The sequence below is a fragment of the Coregonus clupeaformis genome, chromosome 7, assembly GCF_020615455.1.
Source record: "Coregonus clupeaformis isolate EN_2021a chromosome 7, ASM2061545v1, whole genome shotgun sequence".
NCBI lineage: Eukaryota > Metazoa > Chordata > Actinopteri > Salmoniformes > Salmonidae > Coregonus > Coregonus clupeaformis.
This window is the reverse complement of record NC_059198.1, coordinates 30,077,886-30,092,483: the sequence shown is the minus strand read 5'-3', so window position 1 is coordinate 30,092,483 and position 14,598 is coordinate 30,077,886. Positions and strand designations below refer to the sequence as shown.

Genomic DNA, 14,598 nt, shown 5'->3' with positions numbered 1-14,598 from the left:
ACAAAAAAAATTAGGGGGGTTGTTCGTAGGAAAATTGGGTTTTGCCGCTTAACAGAAAATGAAATGGATAAAGAAAGAGTGGAATGGGCCTTTTGAAATGAAGGTATGTTGACTAAATTGGCATTTACGATGGGGAGAAAGCAGAGAGAGACGGAGACTGAAGTAGTGGAAAATACAAAGATGCTAGAGTGAGTGAGTGAAAGGGAGGGACTCCGTCCTGGCTTGGTTTGTTGGGTTGTGTTAAGTTGTTAGCCACTGGGGATCTGTAGCCTCGTTTTAGCAGAAACACAATGCCAGTTTCAGGGTTCATCTCCAGTTTACCACTCTCTGCTGCTGAAAGGTAGCCTTATACAGGCCTGTTCATGTCACATACAAGCGCGTGTATGTGAAGTCTACATTTTCCTTTTCCTGTGTTCATGAGGATGTGGCTTGTGCTCTCATTTGTGTGGAAGGTGACCCTGATGAAGTGATGGCTGATGGGTAATGAAAGTGAATGAAAACCCTGTTTAATAACAGGACTGCACTGCTGTGGTGCAGTGCAGTCCTCTGTTTCAAACACACTTATGTCTTCAGGGATAAGCCTGGCTCTAATGCACTTATCAGAGAAAGAAACCACAATTTTCTTCAGAGAAGTGAAGGCAGAGATATCCAGAAGAAAAAGCTAGCTTGGCCCCAGGTTAGATTAATTCCAGTGCGGTTAATATCCAATGTCTGATATTGCTGATATTTTGCCTTGTTGACGCCATTGGATGAGGCACTTAATGTGATCAACGCAAGAGTAGATTTTAACCCATAGATGGTGTTTCCATCTCTTTTTACAGGCAGATGAAATGATGTGGGAGTAGATGGGCATTCCACCCTGAAGTATTCAGTATTGGTCCTATGTTATTTCATGTTACGTTACCTTTTGAATAGCAGTGGCTAGCTCTTGCTGGTTATGCTAGATGTTCCTATTCAGTTGGATTGGCCTTTTCTTTATGATCCTCAGTTGAGTAACATGTGAGCACCTTGTTTGGATCTTTTTATAGTCAGCCCTGCAGCATTTCTTTCTGACTCCAGCTCTACAAGGCCCACTGATTATTGTGTGTAGTGAGTGGCCCATGGGCACCCTAATCCCTCTATATAGTGCACTACTTTGTACCATGACCCATAGAGCTGGGATCAAAAGTAGTGCACAAAATAGCGGATAAGGAGCCATTTGGGACTCCATGTGAGCCTGACTGTGGGTCAGAGTCACAGAGGCCTTGTTTGAATGTGAACTAAAGCTAAAGACGGACAGACTGCATGAGGGATAACCTACATTCAGGCATGATGAAGGCAGTTGGTCAGTCACATGGCGAATTGCGTAAGACCAAATAGGCTTACTTCCAGCCAGATTATAGTGAGCGAGAGAGAGAAAGGGCGAGAGAGCATGATGACACTGCTGCTGTTTTTTACAGACTCTGTCTGACTGTCCCTGTGGGAGTAAATAGGGGCGCCTGCACCTTTAAGACGTGACAGGGCGGGGGGGACTTTGTTTTTATTAAATGTTTTCTTGTACATGACTCATAGAATGTTATGGAAGGGGATATGATGAACAGATATAACATATTTACAAACACTTCAACTCACCACACAGACCCATTCCTGCTTTTCATAGTTTAGGTTGGCAGCTTGTTGATTTTACCACCTTGTGGTGTCTGTCTGGATATCTGTTATGTCTCTTGTGTAAGGAAAGCTTGTTATTTCCAGACCAGTTGAAGTTGCTATGGTGGTGGTGATGCAGCCACAATATGGTCATTTTAACATTTAGCTCTGAGCAACCCTCTGAGGATCAGTTTGATTTGTGTGATCTGTCTTGTATGTCTGTCTGTCTGCACACAGTGTTTGTCCTGACACACACATACGTACACTAGGGGTGTAGCGGTTTACCAAACCCCCACGGTCCGTTACATATTGTGGTTTTGGGGTTAAGGTACAGCAGGAAAATGAAATGCCAACAGTTACTCTAGTTAATTTTAGTTTATTTGGCTAAATACCATATTTGTGGCCAAGTCCAGTTTCTGTGACATCATTCACAATGTTCCTGGCATTGTCTGTTGTGACAGAGATTGTTATGTTGGGCCTCTCAAGTAGAGGTCTAAAAAGTTGGACCCGTTCCGAAATGGACCTGGGGCTTTCCCACCCGGACAAATATGCATAAATACATTTTTCACTATAGAGACCCGTTCCGAACCGAGGACCACCAGTTCTATATAGACATGGTCGGATCAGAGTTAGGGAAGCAGCAGAAAAGTCCATTTGTAAGCTACTTTATTAACCAGAGCTTATACAGCGCGAGGGAGAGCAGGTGGAGAAGGGGCATTGTGGTGTGTGAGAGGCAGAGGGACAGCAACCAACCATAACAAGCCAACTTGCGCTAGAATACTAACTTCTGGCTTGTCATAGCTAGGTTACTTATCATCCAATATGATATGAAAGTGTGCGCTTTCTCTTTAAGACCCATGATGTCATTTCGAGGCTTGAGCAAAGATGATATTGAGAGACGTGAGGCGGGGCCCATAGGACGATGAAAATGAAACATTTTTGGTGACAATCAGCTTTGAAATCAGCAATATTTTGCTTTATGGCTTGTATATTATTTTAAAGGTACTAGGGCAGTGAATTCATGTTAGCTTCAGCTGTAAGCTACCAAGGAAAGCTAGCCTACAAAGCTGGGTTCTACCGGTATCTTCTTGCATTGTAAAGTGTTCTAGCCTGTAATGGATATTGCTTTGCGAACAGTAATTACGTCTCAAAATGTATACATACCGTGTTGCATTATTCAAGTTTAACTTCTTTGCAGCATAAGTGGTGATGTAGCCCAGACTACCAGTGAGTACAGTGGTTCCTCAGGATGGGCTAGAGCTAGCAATGAGTAAGTGGAGTAGGCACGGAGCTCTCGCTCTATAAGGGGACATCGGCTGCGCTGATAGACATACTTGATTCTCAATCAGTCGACGACACGAGACACATTTGACTGAAGTACCGAAGGTAACAATTCTAGTACCGAACGGTTTTTCATGTTCTAGTATCGAAAAGGTTCTGCAGTTTCGGTATACCGTGCAACAATGCACACACACACTATATAAAGAGTTGTCTGTTGCTAAGCAGTGATGGTTACCCCGGGAGTGTTAACTCCAAGGTGTTTGCCTTCCTTGTGAAAATCTTAAAAGCAGCGCAGTTCCGTCTTGTTTTGAGTTGGTCTCATTTTACAACCCAATCGTTACCTTTGACACAGAAATAGTAGGGTCTCTGTGTACGAGTCTTCTTATTTGTGTGTGGCCTTTTGTACGTGTCATAGTGACGCAACAAAGCTTATGTAAAGATTAGCGTAAGTGAGGGTTCTACTGGAGGGCTTGATGGTCAGTTGGCAGGGCCTAAAACATTTTTTTTTTGTATACCAGCCACTGTGGCAGGTAGATTAAACAAATAAAAGCCACTCCAATTATTTTAACTAGCCAAAATATTTGTTTTGCCATAATTACACAAAGAAACACACAAAAAAAAACTGATGAGCATGCTTAGTAATGTTTCTAAAACAGGTAATGTATTACTAGTAAGAAGTAATGTGGTATATTGCTCGATTTAATTTAATATTCTGTGACCTGAGTATTTTAACAAATGTTTAGCTGCCCCTTTAAGGTTACCTTGCTAACAGGGCCACTCGATGTCATCACATGTGCCTGCAACAATGTCACTAGTAGAGGCCAATGATGTCTCTTTTTGCTAGCTGTGGGAGCAAACTCAAACATTGAAAAGCAACCGAGCTTGTGAACAAAACTATGTAAATAGCCAAGAAACACGAGGACAAAGTAGTAGACTTTAAAGCAAATTAGACTAACTTTTATGCCTGTGCCCATTGCTTCTAAAAACGGGCTTTCAGCACTCAGTGCTCACAGCCTCCCAGACAGGCAGTGTTGCTGCGCAAGGTGGGATAGCTATAACGTTAGGATTCAGGTTTCTTTGTGCATTACCAGATATGAAACAAAACGTCAGAAATACTTAGAAAACCGCTACTGCACAATGTATTTAGCTATAAATCACAACTCGCACTTGTATCCATACTTGACTGTTTTTATGAAGCGCTCACACTGTGGAGTCCGGAGTGTTACCACCAACGTGGCTGGTCGAGAGCATCCTGACTGGTTGCATCACTGCCTGGTATGGCAACTGCTCTGCCTCCAACCGCAAGGCACTACAGAGGGTAGTGCGTACAGCCCAGTACATCACTGGGGCCAAGCTTCCTGCCATCCAGGACCTCTATACCAGGCGGTGTCAGAGGAAGGCAAAAAAATCTGACTCCAGCCACCCTAGTCATAGACTGTTCTCTCTGCAAGCGCACGGCAAGCGGTACCGTAGCGCCAAGTCTAGGTCCAAGAGACTAACCGGTGCCCCCGCACATTGACTCGGTACCGGTACCCCCTGTATATAGCCTCGCTATTGTTATTTTTACTGTTGCTCTTTAATTAATAGTATTTTTTTGTGCGTTTTTTTGCGGGGGGGGGGGGTATTCTTAAAACTGCATTGTTGGTTAAGGGCTTGTAAGTAAGCAGTTCACTGTAAGGTCTACACCGGTTGTATTCGGCGCATGTGACAAATAACATTTGATTTGAATTAGACATTCTTTCTTTCTACCCGCAGGTGGCCGGTGTTAATTTTAGGCCCTGTTGGTTGGTCTTATATCCTCCTTTTGTAATCATTCACCTTCGGCTACCTTCCAGGCAAGGTCTTGTAGCACCCTGTAGGCCAAATGTTTCACTCACTCCCATAACCCACTAGGCCTAAATATTATGCATTCATGAATAAAATTGCTATATTATTTCATTGCAAAATCAATTAACTTATGTTGCTTTCAGTTCTACCTAACTGGGGTTGTGTTTAGATTCATATCTACTCATCCATAGGCTTAATATGTTTATGAAATACTGTTGCGTTGAGAACTATGTGCATTCTGGTGACCTTTCTCCTCCCTGTGAACCCCTTTCCCACGTCAAAACACCCTCGGGCAACCCGTCTTGCTCCTGGAGTTTTTTTGGGGAGCAACAGGAGCATGTTTGAAATGCAGGACAGGTCACCTGTGCAGGGAAGTGTCCGATAAACATGGCCTAGTAGGCTCTTGGCCCGTATCCACAAAGCGTCTGAGTAGCAGTTCCTTCCTTCAATCCCTTCAAATGATATATGGAGAGCTTGGTCCTTATCTTTCCTCCCACTGATGTTAAACTTGGTGTGAAATATATTTAGTGATGGTGGGGTCCATATCATCTTATTCATTATGATCTACAAGCCAAAACTGATCCTTGATCAGCACTCCTACTCTAAGACACTTTGTGGAAATGGGCTCTGATGTTCTGCTCCTTCAGCCTTATTGCTGCAGTGCACTGACTCAGGATGATAAAGGCCTATTCTGGTGCATTCCACTGTCTGCTCCATTTTGGCCTCTTCCAGAGACCAGCGCGTCCTATGGTCCCCAGTAGCAGCTGTCTGTCTCAAAGTCTGGGCCTTGCCAAGTCTCCATTATGCAAACCCACTGCCTTTGATAACAGGATGTTTATATTTTTTGTAGTGCAGTTTTTTCTCGGTCTCTTCCTCGTCTGTGCACACATCTCAAAGGCTCCTCTTCATATTAAGGAGATTCTCCACAAAGCCTCTTTCATGTATTACAGGTGCAGCTCAATAAATTAGAATATTGTGGAAAAGTTTTAAAGAATTTCAATAATTCAATTGACAAAGTGAAACTCATATATCGTGGATTAATTACACAAAAAGTGAAATAGTTCAAGCCTGTATTTGTTTTAATCTTGATGATTACGACTTACAGCTCATGAAAACCCCAAATTCAGTATCTCAGAAAATCAGAATATGACATAAAACCAGTGAAAAAATGAAATTTAATACAGACATGTCGGCCTTCTGAAAAGTATGTTCTTGTACATGCAGTCAGTACTTGGTTGGGGCTCCTTTTGCATGAATCACTGCATCTATGCGGCGTGGCATGGAGTCGATCAGCCTGTGGCACTGCTGAGGTGTTATGGAAGCCCAGGTTGCTTCGATAGCGGCCTTCAGCTCGTCTGCATTGTTGGGTCTCGTGTCTCATCTTCTTCTTGACAATACCCCATAAATTCTCTATGGGGTTCAGATCAGGCGAGTTTGCTGGCCAATCAAGCACAGTAATCCCATGGTCATTGAACCAGGTATTGGTACCTTTGGCAGTGTGGGCAGGGGCCAAGTCCTGCTGGAAAATGAAATCAGCATCTCCATAAAGCTTGTCAGCAGAAGGAAGCATGAAGTGCTCTAACATTTCCTGGTAGACGGCTGAGTTGACTTTGGACTTGATGAAACACAGTGGACCAACACCAGAAGATGACATGGCTCCCCAAATCATCACTGACTGTGGAAACTCCACACTGGACTTCAAGCAACTTGGATTCTGTGCCTCTCCACTCTTCCTCCAGACTCTGGGACCTTGATTGCCATATGAAATGTAACATTTTCTTTCATCTGAAAAGAGGACTTTGGACCACTGAGCGACAGACCAGTTATTTTTCTCCTTAGCCCAGGTAAGACGCTTCTGACGTTGCCTCTGGTTCAGGAGTGGCTTGACACGAGGAAAGCGACAGTTGTAGCCCATTTCCTGGATACGTCTGTGCGTGGTGGCTCTTGATGCACTGACTCCTGCCTCAGTCCACTCCTTGTGAAGCTCCCCCACATTTTTGAATGGCCTTTGCTTGACAATCCTCTCAATGCTCTGGTAATCCCTGTTGCTTGTGCACCTTTTCCTACCACACTTCTTCCTTCCACTCGACTTTCCATGAATATGCTTGGATACAGCACTCTGTGAACAGCCAGCTTCTTTAGCAATGATCTTTTGAGGCTTTCTCTCCTTGGTGTTGATGACTGTCTTCTGCACAACTGTCAAGTCAGCAGTCTTCCCCATGATTGTGAAGCCTACTGAACTGGACTGAGAGACCATTTAAAGGCTCAGGAAACCTTTGCAGGTGTTTTGAGTTAGTTAGCCGATTAAAGTGTGACACCTTGAGTCTACAATATTGAACTTTTTCACAATATTCAAATTTTCGGAGATATTGAAATTGGGGTTTTCATGCGCTGTAAGCCGTAATCAACAAGATTAAAACAAATACAGCCTTGAAATATTTCATTTTTTGTGTAATTAATCCATGATATATGAGTTTCACTTTGTCAATTGAATTATTTAAATTCTTTAACTTTTCCACAATATTCTAATTTATTGAGCTGCACCTGTATAGTACTGTTGTGTCAATGCTGCTGCTGCTGCAACTCATTCTCACATGGTCTCGGTGCAATACCTTCCTTCCTTCAAGCCCTTCAAATGCAATATGGAGAGCTTGGTCCTTATCCTTCCTCCCACTGATGTTAAACTTGGTGTGAAATATATTGAGTGATGGTGGGGCATGTGAATGCGGACCTAATGCAAATTGAGTGTGAGATTAGTTTGTACCAATACTTTCGGCATCCCAAGTGCAAAACAGTATTTTACATTCTTCTGCACCAAAACAATGGTAAGGAAATTGGGAGAGAGATTACTTTATGATGTGTGTGAAGGTTTTAAATAAGTAAAGCCTTCTCTCAAGCACTTACCGACCTCTTCCGTCTGTTACTGGTGTGTTAGCGCTTAGTCCTGATTGGTTCCCAGTCTGTCTGTTTTATTACCATAATTGCAACAGTTTGGGTTTCCTGTCATGCTAGCGCAGCTTCCTTTTTTGAATGGCTGTTTGGCACATAAAACTGTAGCCTAGGCCTACATTAGGCTAGTTAGCATGGGAGGAACTAAGCTCCTTCTAGCCAAACAATGGAACAGCCGTTGCCTTTTGTGCCATGTCCTTCAATTATTCTGTGTGCTTCACCGGGCCGTGCCAAGAGTCCTTGTCCATGTGATTTAAGGACCTGAGTCGCTCATTTACAAATGGATCCACTACGTCGTTGCTCCTTCATGCTTGCTTCCTGTTGGTTGACTTTCCAGTTTAGCCAGTTAACTCGCAGGATCCTCGAAGCAAGCGGGTTGGTTTGGATTTCTTCGCGTGCGGGTTCTCATCTTTACAGTGGGGAAAAAAGTATTTAGTCAGCCACCAATTGTGCAAGTTCTCCCAATTATAAAGATGAGAGAAGCCTGTAATTTTCATCATAGGTACACGTCAACTATGACAGACAAAATGAGAAAACTAATTCCAGAAAATCACATTGTAGGATTTTTATTGAATTTATTTGCAAATTATGGTGGAAAATAAGTATTTGGTCAATAACAAAAGTGTCTCAATACTTTGTTATATACCCTTTGTTGGCAATGACACAGGTCAAACGTACACTGTTGCTGGTATTTTGGCCCATTCCTCCATGCAGATCTCCTCTAGAGCAGTGATGTTTTGGGGCTGTCGCTGGGCAACACAGACTTTCAACTCCCTCCAAAGATTTTCTATGGGGTTGAGATCTGGAGACTGGCTAGGCCACTCCAGGACCTTGAAATGCTTCTTACGAAGCCACTCCTTCGTTGCCCGGGCGGTGTGTTTGGGATCATTGTCATGCTGAAAGACCCAGCCATGTTTCATCTTCAATGCCCTTGCTGATGGAAGGTTTTCACTGAAAATCTCACGATACATGGCCCCATTCATTCTTTCCTTTACACGGATCAGTCGTCCTGGTCCCTTTGCAGAAAATCAACCCCAAAGCATGATGTTTCCACCCCCATGCTTCACAGTAGGTATGGTGTTCTTTGGATGCAACTCAGCATTCTTTGTCCTCCAAACACGACGAGTTGAGTTTTTACCAAAAAGTTATATTTTGGTTTCATCTGACCATATGACATTCTCCCAATCCTCTTCTGGATCATCCAAATGCACTCTAGCAAACTTCAGACGGGCCTGGACATGTACTGGCTTAAGCAGGGGGACACGTCTGGCACTGCAGGATTTGAGTCCCTGGTGGCGTAGTGTGTTACTGATGGTAGGCTTTGTTACTTTGGTCCCAGCTCTCTGCAGGTCATTCACTAGGTCCCCCCGTGTGGTTCTGGGATTTTTGCTCACTGTTCTTGTGATCATTTTGACCCCACGGGGTGAGATCTTGCGTGGAGCCCCAGATCGAGGGAGATTATCAGTGGTCTTGTATGTCTTCCATTTCCTAATAATTGCTACCACAGTTGATTTCTTCAAACCAAGCTGCTTACCTATTGCAGATTCAGTCTTCCCAGCCTGGTTCAGGTCTACAATTTTGTTTCTGGTGTCCTTTGACAGCTCTTTGGTCTTGGCCATAGTGGAGTTTGGAGTGTGACTGAGGTTGTGGACAGGTGTCTTTTTTTACTGATAACAAGTTCAAACAGGTACCATTAATACAGGTAATGAGTGGAGGACAGAGGATCCTCTTAAAGAAGAAGTTACAGGTCTGTGAGAGCCAGAAATCTTGCTTGTTTGTAGGTGACAATACTTATTTTCCACCATATTTAAAAATAAATTCATTAAAATTCTACAATGTGATTTTCTGGAATTTTTTTCCTCAATTTGTCTGTCATAGTTGACGTGTACCTATGATGAAAATTACAGGCCTCTCATATTTTTAAGTGGGAGAACTTGCACAATTGGTGGCTGACTAAATACTTTTTTCCCCCACTGTATATCCATCTGTCTTTTCTTCCTTTTCTCTTCTTTCCCTTCTGTTGATAAGGTCACCTGGTGTGCCTGTTCATCAGTCTGTCAGCCTGACGCCAGGCTCTTTTGTTAGCCCGTTTCTAGACGTTACCATGCAACGTGTCCTCTCCGCAGTCCGCAACAAATGTCGCCATATCCTGGGTCCTGTTCAGCTGCACCCCTGGGCAGTGAATGGGGAAAAAACCCACCCGGACTGACTCAAGCTGCTCAGTGCTCAACAGTAATGTGGCGTCTCAAATGGCCCTCATCTGCTCCTCTCACACACTACTGGTCCATCTGTAATGACCACCTTATCTCTCCCCAAAGCAAAGGTACACTACAAAATGGTTTTTGCAATGTTTCCCTTGTTATAAGTAATCATTTTGTGTCCTCTGCATAAAAATATAAACGCAACAATTTCAACGATTTTACTGAGTTACAGGTCATATAAGGAAATCAGTCAATTGAAATAAATAAATGAGGCCCTAATCTATGGATTTTACATGACTGGGCAGGGGTGCAGCCATGAATGGGCCTTGGAGGGCATAGGCCCACCCCCTTGGCAGCCAGGTCCACCCACTCGGGAACCAGGCCCAGCTAATCAGAATGAGTTTTTCCCGACCAAAGGGCTTTATTACAGACAGAAATGCTGTTTAATCAGCTTCTTGATATGCCACACCTGTCAGGTGGATGGATTATCTTGGCAAAGGAGAAATGCTCACTAACAGGTATCTAAAAACATTTGTGCACAAAATTGGAGATAAATAAGCTTTTCTCCTATGGAAATGTTCTGGGATTTTTAATTTCAGCTCATGGAACATGGAACCAACACTTAACATGTTGCGTTTATATTTTTGTTCGGTGTAGATAATCATTGTCTTATTGTTCATTGTTCTTATCTAACCAGAAGGTTTCCAACAAAACAATATTGATTTAAAAAGAAGGCAGTGTTGGGTTGCACATGGGGCTTTAGACGTCTGTTTAATCAGTCTGGAGATTACGAGTCTGCTGGATTAGCAGACACACACCACCACCAGCACCACCACTAGATTAATAGGATGGGATTGAAACGACAACACGCCTGCCTTCTCAGGATGGCTTTCTGGAGCTTATGGTAGAAGATATGGTTCACCCACCCCCTCCTCCCCCATAATGAACACCTTGGGGGTTGGATGGTAGTGTTTTCCTCATCAGGTTTGTGTTGATTAGGGCACAACGTAACAATGTTTTGCAACGGAAAACGAACATGAGCGTTTATTATTGGACAAGTCCAGGTAGTCCCTTCTTCTTTCAGTCAAGTTTCTTCCATTTAGTGCCTAATGAACACAACCCAGCTGAAGGGTTCAACTGATGTTACTGCAAGGCTGTGCCAATGCATCTGATCAAGTTTAGGCCTATCCCAGGGCCAGGGGACAGAATGCTGGTGCCTTCCGTTGCTATCAGATGTATTGGTCTAACTGGTTTGGGAATTTAAATTGTGCTCTACTAAAACAATCGCAAGCACACTGATTGAATAGTTCGCTAGGGCAACCACCACAAAAATGGTCTCGTTTAAATAGGCCGGTGGGCCTTGTCCTTTTACAGGTACAAGACAAGCCTGAAGTGGTATTGAAATGTCTTGTTCTTGGTTCGTTAATGTTTCCTATGATTCATTGAAATGGAAGCTGCTATATGGCACACCCATAGCATTGCTGCACAACACAATGACAATGGGAAGCAATAGCTACAGAGTAAAATTATAAAGTGGTCTTAAGACTCATTCTTACTCAAATGCAATCATATTTATGTTTAATGCCTTTTTTACATCTGCAGTTGTCTCAAAGTGCTGTACAGATACCCAACCTCAAAGAACAAGCAATGCATAGGCAGGCAATGGCATTAAGTAATTTTTTCCAGGGAGGTTGGCCTCGGGTCTCTTTGTTCTCTGTTGCATTTGTAACAGGCACATATTGTATGCTTCCCAGTGTGCACTTTGGGAGTCTGTTATAATGTAGGCCTCATGAATACTCCTGGGATGTACCCTTGGGATTTGGCACACATTATGATGGTAGAGATGGTAACCTGGCTTTTTAGTATTACTGGGCAGTAGCCCCTTTTTAAAAATGCATGAATCGATTAATGTTCAAATTGGTATGGCGGTCAAGTCCTCCATTCGGTGTGTTTGCAGTCACTATGACACTCCGTATCCGCAGTAGTGCTCTCCAGAGTCATTCACTCTCTGTGATAGCAGGAAATGCCATACAAATATTAGTTAACCACCACCACACACTTCTCTGCCTGTGGTGGTGTGACTGCAAAGATTTGAAGCATAGCCGTTCTCTCTCTCCCTCACCCTCTTTCTCACTATCTCTTTCTTTCACCCTCTGTCTCTCTCTCACCTACCCCCTCTCTCTCTCACCACTGTGTTTGCTCTTCGCTAATGGAGTCAAGAGAACCGCTCTGGCTCAGCGCATCATCTCTAAAGATCATGGAGGTTCTCTTAGAAAACCAGCATATCTTAAATCCTAGGACGAATACCACCGAAAGATGGATGGGGTACAGACAGTCATGTTCATGTGTGGTTTCAGGGGATGGTAGGCTACTAGGTTTAGACCGTATTCTCAAATGAATGGGAAATGGGAGTCTCGTTTTCCATGATGTTCCACATTTCCATAATATCGTTATATAGACTGATGAATTGACATCAATCTTATTTACATTCCAGGGGGACAGAAAAACATGTCAACAAGAGGTGTCTCTTTACGTGCATCTTTTTTTGTGCAGTAGACAGAGTAGGCCTATATTTGGTGCTCTCTTTTGAAAGCTTCTGTGAGAAGGTGGTATAGCTACAGCAGTGTTTATCAGACCCTGAGACATCCCCAAAATCGGTCTTCTCACGAAAACGTGTGTAGCGTCCGACTGGTTTGAGCTACAAACTAATGACTATGGAAAGGGGAGACTCACGAACACGATGGTGTTCTCAGTTTTGCTCTACGACCCCCACAAGTGTCACAGGACTCATCTGAAGGTAACCCATACAAACAAATGGAAGTATGGAGGTAGTTTTGTGCCAACAAAAATAAGGGGTTAAATACACTGAGTATACCAAACATTAGGAACACATCGCTAATATTGAGTTGCATCCCCCCCATATTGACTCCAATGCATCCCACAACAGTGTCAAGTTGGCTGGATGTCCTTTGGGTGGTGGACCATTCTTGATACACACAGGAAACTGTTGAGTGTGAAAAACCCAGCCGCGTTGCAGTTCTTGACACAAACCGTTGCGCCTGGCACCTACTACCATACCCCGTTCAAAGGCATAATCTTTTGTCTTGCCCATTCACCCACTGAATGGCACACACACGCAATCAATGTCTCAATTGTCTCGAGGCTTAAAAATCCTTCTTTAACCTGTCTCCTCCCCTTCGACTACACTGATTTGAAGTGGATTTAACAAGTGACATCAATAAGGGATCATAGTTTTCACCTGGATTAACCTGGTCAGTCTACATCAAGGAAAGCGCAGGTGTTCTTAATATGTTGTATTCTCAGTGTATGTGTCCAAAAAAAATAATATTTTCTGAGGTTTCTTGAATCTGCTAGATATAGGACAGACACTTCAAAACCTTATTCCTTATGATACATTTTGACTGTCTTTTTTCGCCATTTATGAATGTGCTATTCAATGCGTTTCAAATGGATATAGTATACTGAACAAAAATATAAATGCAACATGTAAAGTGTTGGTCCCATGTTTCATGAGCTGAAATAAAATATCTCAAATGTTCCATACGCAAAAAAAGCTTATTTCTCTCCAATTTTGTGCACAAATTTTTTTTACATCCCTGATAGTGAGCATTTCTTCTTTGCCAAGATAATCCATCCACCTGACAGGTGTGGTATATCAAGAAGCTGATTAAACATCATGATCATTACACAGGTGCACCTTGTGCTGGGGAAAATAAAAGGCCTCTCTAAAATGTGCCGTTTTGTCACACAACACAATGCCATAAATGTCTCAAGGTTTTTGAGGCAGAGTGCAATTGGCATGCTGACTGCAGGAATGTCCACCAGAGCTGGTGCTAGATAATTGAATGTTCATTTCTCTACAATAAGCCGCCTCCAACGTCGTTTTACAGAATTTGGCAGTACGTCAACCGGCCTCACAACCGCAGACCACGTGTAACCACGCCAGCCCAGGACCTCCACATCCGGCTTCTTCACCTGCGGGATCATCTGAAACCAGCCACCTGGACAGCTGATAAAACTGAGGAGAATTTCTGTCTGTAATAAAGCCCTTTTGTGGGGAAAAACTCATTCTGATTGGCTGGGCATGGTTCCACAGTGGGTGGGCCTGGCGCCCAAGTGAGTGGACCTATGCCCGGCCTTGTGAAATCCATAGATTAGGGCCTAATTTAATTTATTTCAATTGACTGATTTCCTTGTATTAACTGTAACTCAGTAAAATCGTTGAAATTGTTGCGTGTTGCTTTTATATTTTTGTTCAGTATAGTAAACACCAAATTCAATATTTGATCAAATAATTTCTGTATATCATTTTTTTATACCTAAAGGGGTCCTAACAAATAGCTGAATGATCCATGGTATGGCCAGCTTAAAACAATTCCATATTTTAGCAATTGGGTACTTTTCTACCACTGACACACATACACAAACACACACACACACACACACACAGCTAGCTGCAGCAACAGTGTGGGCGGGCGTGAAGGAAAGCTTTAAACATTCTGCCTCTACAGTTTCTTTCCCCCAGCAGCAATGCAGCGAAAACACTGACTCTGCAACCTGCCTTTGCATCATGTGGGTGCACCTGTGTTTTTGTGTGAGCGTGTGTGTAGTGTGCATGTTAGTGATGTGCGGTTCGAATGATTCGTAGTTTCTGGATTACTCTTTTTACTGACTTGAGAGTCATGATTAGTTT

The 14,598-nt window shown here is 43.1% G+C and overlaps 1 protein-coding gene across 3 annotated transcripts in view; it reads left to right on the top strand.

Moving 5' to 3' along the window:
• LOC121570250 (KAT8 regulatory NSL complex subunit 1) overlaps positions 1-14,598 on the top strand; it is a 106,945-nt gene that overhangs the window by 36,973 nt on the left and 55,374 nt on the right. The window lies entirely within an intron of this gene.